Source organism: Trachypithecus francoisi, unplaced genomic scaffold (assembly GCF_009764315.1).
Source record: "Trachypithecus francoisi isolate TF-2019V2 unplaced genomic scaffold, Tfra_2.0 Lachesis_group1, whole genome shotgun sequence".
Taxonomy (NCBI): Eukaryota; Metazoa; Chordata; class Mammalia; order Primates; family Cercopithecidae; genus Trachypithecus; species Trachypithecus francoisi.
This window is the reverse complement of record NW_022681454.1, coordinates 38,441,254-38,455,653: the sequence shown is the minus strand read 5'-3', so window position 1 is coordinate 38,455,653 and position 14,400 is coordinate 38,441,254. Positions and strand designations below refer to the sequence as shown.

At 42.6% G+C, this 14,400-nt stretch overlaps 1 protein-coding gene across 3 annotated transcripts in view; it reads right to left on the bottom strand.

Annotated features, from left to right (window-relative positions):
- Positions 1–14,400, bottom strand: part of KLF3 (Kruppel like factor 3) — a 37,319-nt gene that overhangs the window by 21,910 nt on the left and 1,009 nt on the right. The window contains exon 2 of one of the 3 annotated variants that reach the window (XM_033213967.1): positions 5,468–5,557. The exons of 1 other annotated variant lie outside the window; for it this stretch is intronic. The gene's annotated coding sequence lies outside the window, so the exon portion shown is untranslated. The remainder of the gene's footprint in view (positions 1–5,467; positions 5,558–14,400) is intronic. One more of the 3 variants, XM_033213968.1, reaches the window with a different exon arrangement.

Below are 14,400 nucleotides of genomic sequence, written 5' to 3'. Positions count from 1 at the left end.
CAAAAATTAGCTGGGTGTGGTGGCGGATGCCTGCAATCCCAGCTACTCAGGAGGCTGAGGCAGAGAATTGCTTGAACCTGGAGGCGGAGGCTGAAGTGAGTGGAGATCGCGCCACTGCACTCCAGCCTGGGCGACAGAGTGAGACTCCGTCTCAAAAATAAATAAATAAATAAAAAATAAATAAAATACAACTTGTTTCCCCAAATCTCCACCAGCAACATGTGTTATCACTTGTTGTAAAAGATAAACACCTTGCCAACTTGTTAAGTCTCAAAATGGCAAATGATTTTTATTCTAAATTGATTTGGTTATTGAAGTTAATTTTTTTTCAGCTTTACTTGACCATTTGGATTTCTTCTTTTGAGAAATGCCTACTCAGGTCTTGACACCCCTCACCGCTTCTTATTGTTTTCTAAGCACTTTTCACATATGAAGAATATTAGCTTGTTTTCACACAGATTTCTCCTCATTAGGAAATGAGCCTATTGTAAAGGATCTTGATCCTGTCCTGTCCTTTTCTTCTGTTGTTCTCTGCTTGACATCCCTTCTATTTTCTTCTGTTCTGTATAGTCCACTTCTAACACTAATCTATAGCAAGCCAACTGCTTCTTCACAAGACAAAATATTCAGTCTGCTCAATGTTCAAATGTGCAGCCTCAGTTACAGAAACACTGTCCTGCTACTAGACACACTTTCAGAAACTGACTTCAGGCACTCACTAGGCAAATTTGGTTTAAGTGCTCAGTGCTTTGGTTAGAGTTAAGGTCTTTATAGATCACCCCGGTTTGAGTGGCAAATTGAACAAGTTCTAGAGTGAAGAAGCTGCAGGAATCCCGGGTTCTGGATTACTTCTTGTATTTCAGTGTTAAAAACCCCCATCCCCACCTCCACGATAGCAATCCTATAATTTGTTGTGTTGGTGCTCTATGGGTTATACTAAGATATCTTCACATACAATTATGGAAGTGATACTATGTAGTTCTTGTGCTTCGTTGTTGATTCATTGAAGAAAGCCTGCTTTCAATCTCATGACAATCTCATGACAACACGTGAATTTCATCAATAACTCGACATAAGGCCCTGACTTCAAAATTATATTTTCCTACATCACAGGGTGTATTGTAATCTGCAAATACAATTTGATACCAAGCTGCTGAAATCAATGGTGCTACTACCCTCTTATGTATTCCAGCAAGAACAAACTGCAACAGCCAGTGAAAAATAGATGATTTCATAATGAGGGATGAAAACGCTTTTGTGTCTTGGGATCTATTATTAACCAGTTCCCAGCCTAGCAGCTGTACAGATGAACATGGTTCTAAGAATTGTTGTCCAGTGCCTCACAGTGGACCATAAACAAAAGATGTGAGATCTCCTGCTTACATCAATGAGGTCAGATCATTTAGCAGCCCTGACTCACGGCTGGTCACCCTGTGGCAGCCTCCCACCTCCCCACCCCCAGCTTTTTACACTGAATTCACTCTTCCAGACTCATCTATCCCACTAGACAGTATCTTGATGCAAATGCTTCTAAATTAAAGCATTCACATTCTCAGGTGTATAAGGAAGGAGCCATGGTTTTGAGACTCAAGCAGACTGCAAACTAGCACAGCCATGGGGCAAGAGTGATCATTTGTAAAATGCAGAGCATGCCTCCGTTATCTACTTCTCAAGGATTTCGGTCTATCAAATGAGATTAAAACACACACACACACACACACACACCCCTTTGCCCTAATTTATATCCATATGCACATAAAATTTGTATATATATTCTGTACACACGACACTAAATGTGTTGGTTCCAACTTCCGGAGCAAAAATGTCTGGTATTTGCCTCTTTGCTAACTTACCCTAGCCTTAGAGGTCTATCTCCCACCCTTAAATAACACTCAGACTAGATTCGGTTTCAAAGTTAACAGCTGCCTACATCCTGTATGAGGTCTCATATGAGGCCTTGCCACTTCACAACTGGACCACTGCAACAGCAGCTTCTGAGCGAGGCCAGCATCTCCACACTTCATGTTACCCTGCACTCTTTACTACCACTAATTGCAGCACAGCAGAATAAATTAAGAGGATGGGCTCTGGAGTTCCTTTTCGTTCAAATTCTAAGTCTACCATTTAGCTCACATAGCTTTCAATGACTTTGTCTAATGGCCACAGCAACGACTACTGAATCCTTTTAGAAATGAATTACACATTAACGTGCTACATCTTTTTATCATTAAGGCATTATTTAAATCACTATTGTTCTTTAATTTTTTGTTTTACCTAAGTTTAAGGAAACACAAGACTTGTAATCCTAAGAGAAACACAGTCTAGTATAAACCACTGGCACTGGCCAGGCGCGGTAGCTCACGCCTGTAATTTCAGCACTTTGGGAGGCCGAGGTGGGCAAATCACCAGAGGATAGGAGTTCCAGACCAGCCTGTCCAACATGGTGAAACCCCGTTTCTACTAAACATATAAAAAATTATCCGGGTGTGGTGGCACACACCTGCAATCCCAGCTACTCAGGAGGCTGAGGCAGGAGAATCGCTTGAACCCGGGAGGCAGAGGTTGCAGTGAGTTGAAATAGTGCCATTGCACTTCAGCCTGGGCAACAAGAGCGAAACTCTGGTCTCAAAAAAAAAAAAAAAAAAGAAGAAACAAAACAAAACAAAACAAAAACACTGGCACTAACAAAACCTGATTTACTTTTATTAAAAAATAATTACAAAGGTATGTTTATTTGCTCAGAAATGTACCTCAAAGTAATCCAAATGTTGATGAAGGGATATTCTCATTACAGAAGTATTTAAGTTAACAAACAAAGAAGGAATGATAGGATTAGAATACCTAATTTTGAAACTCCTAACTAAATAATGCATCCTGGACGTTAAAAAAAAGATCTGTGCAAAATTCAAATATCACAATGAATAGAATCAAACTCACTATTTCACACGTCTACAAGCACTGTTTCCAATTTGGTAGCTTCTAAAATAGCTTTTAAATGATGATGCTTTTAGTGATAGTCACAGAATATGAAACAAGAAGATTAAGGACATGCAAAGAAAACGCCTGGAACCACATACCCGAAACTGTTCACAGGAGCTTCTTGAGAGTGGTGGTGGGTGGGACAGCTTTCTATACATCCGTGTTCTATTTCTAAAGTGTATTATTTTTATATATTTTTATTTTGAGATGGAGTCCCACCCTGGCGCCCAGGCTGGAGTGCGGTGAAACGATCTCGGCTTACTGCAACCTCTGCCTCCTGGGTTCAAGCAATTCTCCTGCCTCAGCCTCCTGAGTAGCGGGGATTACAGGTGCACACCACCACTCCTGGCTAAGTTTTATACTTTTAGTAGAGACGGGGTTTCACCATGTTGGCCAGGCTGGTATCAAACTCCTGGCCTCAAGTGATCTTCCCGCCTCAGCCTCCCAAAGTGCGGGGATTATAGGTGTAAGTTTATTATTTCTATAATCAAAACTTTTAACAAAGACAAGACAGGGAAGCCAAGCTAGGAAGAAACCAAATTTAGAAAGAGAATCAAACACATGAACAGAAATCAGGCTTCTGTTTATGTATCTGCAAAAAATTTCTATACTTTGCACCCCTATCTCTGACTAGAGGGACCACTTTTGTCATTGGTACTGATTTGTTTACAGGTTCTGATCTAGCATCCTAAGAGTGACTGTAAAGTCTTCAAAGTGCCTTCCACATAACTGAGAAGTAACTTAAGCCCTGGAAGAAATAGGGTCCCCAAACTTGGCAGTCTTTAGTACCCACGGGCGGCTCAGTGCACTGGGGTTATTATCATTCTGAAAGAATGCTAAGTAAACCACAAATGCTTAGAAAATCTATCATACAGTACCGACGGCAATCTTAAGCAGAACCAGTAGGTGGCGCACTAAAACAGGCATTAGAGACCAGGACACCGGCAGTAAATCAATCCAATTGGCCAACCTCGGGGTCTTTAAACCTAGTGGGTTTTAACCAGGCTCAGGAATTCTATTAATCATTTTATGTGAGTATCACAGAGAAGAGGAGGCTCTAAATGTGGTTCTATTTTTTTTCTGACGACTATCTTCCAATCATAAACACATTTACATCTTCATTATATTTGAACTAGCTTAGCTAGCCTTAGAAATACATTAGCTAGTCTTAGCCTTAGAAATACATTCTAATGCTAAACTAAGCAATACCAGGATAACAAAATTGCATCTAAAAGGAGGAAAAAAAGGGCAAAACTGTTTTTATGAAAAATTCTAAGTTATTGAGGTGCTTAAAAGCAAAAATTTACTGGAACATCACCACTGCCAAAATAATTTTCCATAACTGGAGCAAATGCCATCTTCCCCAGCTGTGTTATTTTGCAGAGGAAGGCCAATAAAAATGAATGGTCCTCAAAAAGGAGAAACGGATTTCCCTTCACACTCTTTCCACCTACACTTCTGACTTTTCAGATGTTAAAATAAGGGTCAAATTTCTGTCAAAATGCAGGACTGAGTGATTACAGATTAAAAAGCTTGGTGAATCATTGACATGAAGTTTCAGAAGTAATGCAGTCTTGCTTTGGAGCCCTATCCAGTAGTATCGGAGGACTAGGCACAATGGCTTTATGGGGTGGGGGGTAGGGCTGCAGGTGAGCTGCAGGGCTTAGAAACACACACACAGAGTCCTTCATGGAAGTCGAGGTTAGGGGGTTACTAAACCTCCTCTGAAAGCAGCTTGCCTGGAGGCTAGAGCATGATTTATTACAGAGACGACCTTACAGATGACTGCCTGCCCCTTCCTGAGGGAGGAGGAAGGTGGAGAGAGAACGTGTACATATCAGGAGGAGTTTCTTCCCTGTTTCTTGGGGTTAGAGCAAGACCTGCCTCTGATGTTCTTCCTTCTCATCTCCCTATTTCTTCCCTTTTCCGTGCCCTCATTTCTTCCCACAAATCCTCAAAAGGTCCCTGCATTATCTCCCCCAACTCAGGGCTGACCCTGAGGCTCCAAATCACCTGCCTTCCTCCAAGCACAACTCCCGTCTCCCAGCTAACCTCGGCTAGGCTAGGCTAGGCTAGCCGTAACGAGCAACACACCAACACACCATTGCTAAGCGTCCCTTTCAACTCTTCTTAAGTTTTTGGATTTTTAAAAGAGAAAACATGTTATCTTCCCCCACCCTTACTCCCCAAAGGAACTTCAGGGGAAAAAAGGGAGAGAGAGAGAGAAAAAAAAAAGGCTGTGTGTGCATGTGTGTGTAATTCTTGGCTAGGAAAACTGGGCAGGCAAGCAACATCCCTGTAGCTAAACTTCCTTTCCAGAGAAACTTTTCTCTCTTCATTTCTTTACCCCAATTCTTCAAAATCCCCCAATGGCTCAAGTATTATTTAAGGGCAGTTGCCCTGGCCAGAAATACTGGGGACAGGCAACAGATGTCAGCAGGCATTAAGCTGGAGGCTCCCTTAAGAAAAGCTAAGCACTGGCACCTACCTGGAAATTCCTGCCTGGAAATTCCTACCCGGACATTCTTGGAAATGTTCATGCCACTCCGCGATTTTCACCTGTCTTACTCTTCTATGGCTGGTTTGAAAAGGAGAAAAATTCCACGGGTTGTTTCTAAATCTTTGCCCCTCATGAATTAGTTATTTTGCATTAATGTATATTGTAAATGGCAAAGAAGTTAATTATTTCGTTTCAGATGAAATATAATGATCCAGTGAGCAAACAACCCACCCTCTCTCCTCTCTCTGCTAACAAGCCACCCAATTTTACTTTCCTGCCTCCACCCATCTGCTCCACCCTATGGAGAGTTGCCAAGGCAAGTCCAACTTGTCCAAACAGGACATGGCTTCAGATAAGATTCTGCCCACACCCTGTACTTCGGAAAGACCAAGTGAAGCAATTGATTTTGCATGTCAATAAGGACAGGTGCAAAGGTAACAACCAAGCAAAAGCCTGACCGAGTTTCCAAACTGAGGCCTAGCAAAGCAGGGCTGGGGGTGGGGACACCCACACCCATGCTACCCTCGGGAGTTCAAGGCCATCTGGCTAGTGGCATTCCACACCCTTCTTAGAGAAACTGCAGCAAATTCGAATCATTTTCCTATTAGGGTTACACGCTTGTTTATGCTCTCTGACAATTTTGTGTTTTAGTTTTAAGGGCAAGCAACCCAAGATAAATTGAAAAATACCCATAATGTCTAATCCTGCTGTGTACATATCTCACAAGGCCTCGCCTAAGCCCTCACAGTTCTCTTCTGTGAAGTGTTATATAATCAAATCCAGAAGGGCTGCTGAGGCCACGCTGCCTCTCATCTGCCTCTGCTCAGTGCCCTCCCTATCACTGGAGACCCACCCAACTCCACCCTAAGGAGCCTCCACCCATGGGGCCCCACCCTGCAGGGAGTGGGAGGCTGGGAGGGAGCAGTTGGCTCTGGGCAGCAGCCAGTTCCTGGAAATTCCGGCCTGAACAGGGATGGTTAGAACCTTAAAAATAACCAGAAGGAACTGTGGGGCTGTGATCATTCCCTCCACTCCTGAGGATTCTCCACTGAAGTTCCTCCCGGGGAGCCACTGAAACTTTGAATACAAAACCATGAGCGAAGCCTGCCCTCTCCCTTTAAAAATAAGCAGAAAAGAAAAGCATTTTGAACCACTGATATCAACGTGGCCCAAACCAACCCTACTCCTCCTTGTTCCTGCCTCTAAGGCTGCCCCCTCTGCGCCTCCCATTGGCCTTATTTTCTGGTCCTTCACCATGGAAACCTAGAGGCCATCTCTGAAGCCTTCCTCACCTTCTTTGCTCTCCCCTCCTGCCTTGGGGGCCAGGCCCTCAGCACCTCCCACCTGCGTTGCTGCAGCTTTTCCGCCACTGGTCTCCCTCAGCCTCTCCAGTCCAGCCCTCGCCCCTTGCCACCCGTGTTTTTCACAGATCTCTTCTCATCCCGTCCTTCCCAGCTCACAAACTTCCCTCCCGCGCTCTCCCCGGGTCTGACAGTGGGCTCAGGCACCCATGCTTGGCACCCCGTTCCCCACCAGCTGCCCCCTGCTCCAACAAGTGCCCTTCATGCTGGCTGCCCTGCCCACCCCCAGGCCTTTGTTCATTTTTGGCCCCGATGCTGGGCAACCAGCGTGGAATGCCCCCTCCCCTTCCGGCTTATCTAAATCCTCCTAATTCTTCAAAGACCAGCTCAAGGCCCTCCCCACTCCGCAGCCAGCTGATTGCTCCCTGGGGGATCCAAGGCCGCCTCTTCTTACCTAGATAGGCTAGGCCTTTTAGCTTTCCCAGTGGTGCGTCTCACAACGCTGCCAGCAGTACTGGGAAGGACAGACAGGCAGGCCTCAGCCTTCCTGAGAGGGCTCCCTCCCCACTCCCCACAGGAGACTGGGCTGTCCCCTGAATGAAGTTTTTCTGTCAAGCCTAAGGAACTAACATAAGAGCACTTAGCTCATAGTAGGAGTTCCACAATCATCTCCCTTTCCCTCTGAATGCACTTGAAACCTCCCTTAAACAAGTAACAGGGGTGAAGGGCCTAACTCTAAGGGAGAGCTAGTAAACCAAACTTTCTAAGAAAAAGTTATTGCCCCTAACCTTAGCCTGGCCCATCATGTGTACTCCAGAGACCTTACCAGTACCATCTTCAAAGAATTTATTATTATTCACTCAGTGAGGTCTTCTAAACAAGTCTAGTGTCGAGGTCTCTACTGTATTTTAAAATCTAAAATAGAAAAAAGAAAGCGAGAAAGGGAGGAGAGGAGGCAGGTGGGAGGGAACTGCAGGGGGAAGGGGTGTGTGCAAACATAGGTTTTTGAAAAGGGATCAAGGAAGGCAAGGGGCTAAGTGATGTCACAGGTTTCCTGCCAATCACCACCACCTTCATGCTTGGTAATCACCAGGTGCTGTTTAATGTCAATGAAGTGGTTACTATCTTCCATTTTACTGAAAAGAACACTGAAACAGAGAGGTCAAGTAACCTGCCTAATATCACACAGCTGCTAACTTGTAGAGCCAGGACTTGAACCTAAGGTAGTCTGACTTAAGACTGGTGGCCTTGGCACACCACTCTTCCACCTCCCCGGGCAGAGGACAACATTACACCACCAACAGTAAGTACGGGATAGTGATTTCTGTGAACAGGTTGGTCCCCAGAGAAGATGGAGCGTGTGGACAGTCTTTTCACATTAGTGAGTTTCCACCCCTTCCAACTGGCTCCTGCTGCCCGCCCTGTCTCAGTATGCACACTTGGATGCAAGATCAAAAGACACATTCTGAAGACCCCAAATTAGGCGATGATTCTTCCTAGCCAGTGCACCTGCATTGTCGATATAACTGCTGAGAAAAATTGGCAGCTTGACCCAAGTAAATACGGAAATCCTCATAATAACTGTACAAAGGTGGAAGGGTCAGGTCCTCATCCCATTTTAGAAATGAGGAAATGGAGGAACAGAGGTGAAATGACTCGCCCAATTTCACAGAGCTAGTTGGAGCTGCAGCCAGGAACAGAAGTGTGTCTGCCTGCAGACCCGGGCACTTTCTGTTCTGCTTCAGAGCCTGTGCTGTGGGACTGACTTTTAGGTAAAATCGCCTAACGCTGGGGCCACTCCCCAGTAGGGAGGGTGTGGGTGTGCACAGCCACACTGGCCCATGGGAAGCAGTGCCAGGGGGAGGTTCCAGTAGGCAATTAAGATTTCAAAATGCCTTTTCAGGTTAGATCACTGCAGATCTACTCCATCCTATGGCATAACTCAGAGTAATGAACGCACATAATTTGAGATTAGCTCTAATAAGTAGGTACTCAATAAATACCTGTGAGATGAATAAATTAATGGATGTCAAACGACACTTCTCACATGCTAGGATAAACTAAGGGCAACGGCCCTGGAATGATGGTACACCAGGTGTCCTACATGGAAACTCTGTCCAGCGGCTGGTGAAGCCAGCCTGAAACCTCATCTTCTAAAATGCAAAGTAAACGTGAAAACTTTGGGAGCCTGGGAGAGAAAAACTCCCTGGTTTGGAAAGTCAGTGGAACAGGAACTTGATCTTACAAATGAACGAGGCTTTGGAGTGTGAAGCTTTGGAAGGTACTGGGGTGCAAAGTACAGGAACAGATAAAGGAGTAGATTTCAGTGATTACACTTAAACAGTGGTAGCAGAAAGAACAGCATATAGGCCAAAGGAGAAAGAAGCCCACACTTGATTCGCAGGGCACTCTCCAGAGTAGAATCCACTGACCTCAATATCCATTTGATCTCTTATGTCCAGATTTGGTCAAACTCCACTGATTTGGGTTGAGACTAGCTCTGGGCCATCCCTGGCAGGATCCACAAGCCTTCCAGAGACTGGCAACCATCTTGAGGATGTCCCAGACTAAGCAGGGCAATTCTGGGTCCTCCTGCAAAGGGCCTGCCTCAGGGAGCGCCCCCTTACAGGAAACAGGGTAAGAGCCAGACCCAGGGGTTACATGAAATGCATGGGCTAGAGGGCCACTTAACTTGCTCTCTTCTGTCTCCAGCCCTTCTAAACAATTAGATGGAGAAATGATAATGAATTCAGCCTGCTGACACAATAGAGTGACTTTCAAAAACCTCCAGGAATCTGTTTTGCTAAAGAAAGAACTTTACTACAAACCCTCTGACCAACGGATACAAAATGCACAGATCATTTTTTTTTTTCTCTTACTGTTCCATTGAATATGGTCACATTACAGAATTAGGACAGGGCCAGTTAAGAGGACACCTTTTTTTTTTTTTTGAGACAGAGTCTCACTCTTGTTGCTCAGGCACAATCTCGGCTCACTGCAACCTCCGCCTCCCGGGTTCAAGTGATTCTCCTGCCTCAGCCAGCCTCCCGAGTAGCTGGGATTACAGGCACCCGCCACCACACCCGGCTAATTTTTGTACTTCTAGTAAAGATGGGGTTTCGCTATGTTGGCCAGGCTGGTCTCAAACTCCTGACCTCAGGTGATCCGCCTGCCTCGGCCTCCCCAAGTGCTGAAATTATAGGCATGAGCCACTGCGCCGGGCGGAGGACACTGTTTTTTTGCTTTGGAAGAAATGAATCCCAGTTCTGGTTCAGAAACTGTCAACAGCGTTGTGCCTCTTCTATGACTACTAAATTTCAAGGAAGGAGAACTGAGTTGGGGGGAAAAGCAGGGCTATCCCCGCCTTCAGACAATGCTGTCCCTTATCAGGGCAGACTGCTGTCTGGTTTCCTGTCTCCAGCTTGGGCATGACTGCTTAAGATGAGAAACATGGTCTAAGAAAGGAACAGAGTGGTCTTGACAATGAGAATGCTAGCGACCATCATAACCCTTTTCCAACTCACTCCCAAGAGGAATTCTGACTAGAGTATCACATACTAGCAAACCAGATATCAACTGTTTTAAGATTCTAGGGATTCGTTTTTTTAAAAAGCTAGAACCAATGATAAATGAAGCATTTCAGAAGGAATCCAAGTTCCAGAATAATGCAATTCCTAGTAACTTAAAGAATGAAGTTGCGTATATTTATTTTTCTTAAACACAACTGGGTGTGAAAGCAGAGAACAAGAAATACTGCCTAAGAAATCTGTCGTTTTATAGCAAAAAATGTTGATTTGAAAATATTAAGAAGGCAAGTATCTCAAGGGGGGATGGAGACACAATGAAACTAAATTAGGAATCATGATTGATATGGTTAACAAATAAAACTCTTATTCCCATTTTTTTGGTAATTATAGACACTGTAAGATAGTATAATTTTCCCCAACTATTCAGCTTAGCATTTAGAAGCTTGTAGAATTTTTTTCTGATAGAATATATTAGACCCTAATTATCCCTATTAACCACTTCATCTCCCTGCAAAAGGGAGAGGAAAGAATTTGGGGAAAGCCAAATACTCTTTACCAAACCTAGTTAGATTGTTAACAACTCTGGAACCAAAACAAACAAAACAAAAACCTGCTTCAATCTGAGTTACTTATGAATTTTAGGCTTAAAAGCCTCTTGTCCTACAGGTCAGCTTAGTATTTCCAGTTGCTTTTCCCGAAGGAGAAAGAACTTATTGGGACTTCCAAAACTCCCAGCTTTTTTCATAGAAGTATCAGTAGCCAACTATTTGATACTAATAACTCTCTTAATATCATATTTTATACTTTCCATTTATACATAAAGAATGTGGTGAAATGTGACATTTAAAACTAAAGCACCATTATCATCAATCTGGGGGAGCAGAGGGCCTGATTTGCTGCTTCAGCAACTCTTGAAATTAATTCCACGGAGATGCTGTAGATGATTCCTTTCCATTAAAAAAAAAAAAAAAAAATCCCCAAGTTTACAAAAGCACTTTCTAAAACTTTTCTTTTTCAACCAAATATTTCCTTAAATCTTAGTTTCTCAAGAACCAACAGAAAACTAATATTAAGGTAGGTCTTAAATAATTATCCCAGAAATTCATTAACCCACAACTGACAGAGTATTTAAAAAATAATGAAAAATGTTATTGTAAAACAAAAATAAGAGTATTCTTCTGTTTTCAAAATAGATTAAAATTTTCCAAACTATCTATCAGCAAATGAATTTGCTATTGCCAGTTCTCCTTTTCTTAAAGCTTTTTAATTCTTAAAAATGGGTTGGAAATGATATGTAGAATATTCTACAGTGAAATCTTTGTCCTTAAAATATTATCCTGATATTTAAATCTTTGTCCTTAAAAAGAAATAATCCTGGGATTTTCTCAATGTCTTATGCTTTGCTTCAGTGATTTTGCTAAAGATTTTTCCTTCCAAACATAAGCAAGACTTTCAACTAAGGCCAGGCTGCCAACACTACTTAAATTCTCCTCCATCCACGGAAGCCACCTGGAGCAGCCTGGGTTAAAACGTGAACGAGGGTGGGCCACATCTTTCAGATAACGCTAGGTCTTCTAAACTGTAAGGTGTTAATCCTGATCTGAAATTGACAGCTTCAGGGCAAAATGCCTATCTTAAAACTTAACACCCTAACCACCTCAACACAAGAATTACAAACAAATAAAAACAAAACTCCTTTAGGTTTCTTTGCCAAGATGGACCCAAATTTCCCCAAATCACAATCTGGCAATAAAAAATTTAAAAAGGTAAAAGCATTTATTCACCCAGACAAATGCAGTGGAGCAAAGGGTGTACGTAAAAAGGTTAACTGACTTCTCATTATGACATAACACAGGCGTCTTAAGCAATATCAAGTGTGTAGAGACATGATAACTCCATGGGTGGGGATACAGAGTTTAGGGGCAGGGACCTCAGCCTGGTCTGGGCTACTGATCTACCAGAAAACAGCCTGAAACAGGAAAGAGCACACATATGCCACTTGGAATGTATGACGCAAACCCCAGCCTTGAAACAAAGAACAGGAAACAGCTCTGCTGGCTGTGCTGGAGAGAAAGCACAGAGAAACATTTAGCCAGCCCTCCCTGACCCTATATTCATGAGCAGCTGGAGTTTTTTAAGACAACAACAGGGGGGTGGAGGTGTTTGTTCTATGGGTGTGAATAATAACACCAGCTTTATACAGGGGACCTGCCCTATTTACAAATAAGAGCTGCCACATACAGTAAACATCATAAGTGAAATGTGATTTTATCATATTCAAGCAGCAGAGACCTTCCTAACGAACACTAGCCTCCCTCCTGATTTCTTTTGTCCCTTTCTGCCCCATTCCAATGGCTACTCCCTAGCTCTGATCAAATTCCGAGTTAGGGTAATGATTATGGTTCAGCTTCAGTGCATCAAGAGGAAAAAAGATAGAGCACTGCTGTTAGGAATTCAGATAACAATTGGGGTACCTCACAGAACCAAAATTGGAGCAATTGTAAGCCTCCTTTAGTCACAGAACTAAATTCCAAGACAGACTATGGGACGTCTAGAATAACCCCAAATTTTCACTGTCTTTTTCAAATGCAGTTATACACATTTTTTTCACAGAACTGCTCATCTGTTCAACATATACACACATTTACAGAAATTCACCTTTTAAGAATGTGATTCTGTTCCTGACATTGAGTCTAAAAATTACTATAAAATCTGTACACCAGAGTACTAATTTCTAGAAGAAATTCTAAAATGTCTACTTTCCCTTTGGGTTATTTTTAAGATGGTAAAATCCATTCACAGTTCCTTTCCCATTATTTCTCTTTACTTTGTTAGCCAGGACTGTTTAACTCAAGCTTACATTATCAGAGATTTAAGAATGTGGTGTGTGCAGACTAAGTACAGGTAAGGAAAAAAAAAAAAAGAAAAAGAAAAAAAGGGGGGAAAAAAAGGCATCACAGTGCCCATAGCAACAAGAAGATTGGGTTTTAATTTAGAAACTTTGCAGTGAATAAAACAATAGCTTTCTGCAAAACTCTGTTGTTTTGTACCTGACAAGGTTTTGTGGTCTAAGCAGCTCCTTTTCTTTGTTATTCCCATGTTGAGATTTTTATACTTGGGTTCTCTTTCATGCAAGCTAAATGTTCTTTACAATGTATCATCATTGAACTTACCGATAGTATATTAGGTTTTTTTCTTCTAATAAATAGTTCTGCAGCAAAGCCCACTGACTGCAGAAATGAAGAAATCAGTTTCTCTAGGGGGTTTAATTTAATCAAACATCTAATTTCAGGTTTCTATTAACAGCCTAAGGTCAACTAACATACCTCTTTTCAAACCAGAAGAAATCACTCGTGGACACTTTCCTTAAACACTAACTCCAAAAAATTGGGATAGTAATGCTAGCAGATTGTTTTTTCCCCTAAAAGCAAGTCTTCTTCCCTAGGGTGAGGCAAATCATCCAGATGAATTTCTCTTATAAAAATGCTCCTCAAATTCATACAGAAAAGGATAGCACAAAACTGCTGTGTGGAAAAACCTATAATGAACAACTGGCCTACTCCTCAATTGATTTTGCTGGCATGTTTCAGGTACTTGTCAGAATACCTCTTCATACTTTTTCCCATATACCAGACTCTTGTGAGAATATAATCAATATATTTAAAATGTCTTGGGTGATATTAATGGAAACATAAATTCTGAGTAAGAAATTCAGTGGTTAAGTGTAAAATGTTTATTTTAGTGAAATACAAGAAGGTGAGCAATTTCCAATTTCCGTTTAACTCGACTTATTAAAAATAAGTCTCATTCACATTCTTCTAGTATTATTGTATACTGCTATAACATTTAAACCAGAAAAGTACTCCTCCTTGTCAGTAGCTATCTGCCCCCAAAAATGAATATGACAATTCCAAGTCTTATCTGCCATCTCTAAGAAAGCCACTTCGAAATGTTAGGTAGGTCCCATGGGTCCCTGGATCCCCATCAGGCTCGGCTGCAGGCAGTTGCCTAAGGCGTCCTCCGCCTTCAGCCACGCTGCAATCCTTGCTCCAGGCACTGCGGCAGGTTCTCTCCATGCCCCCAGGAAGACTCT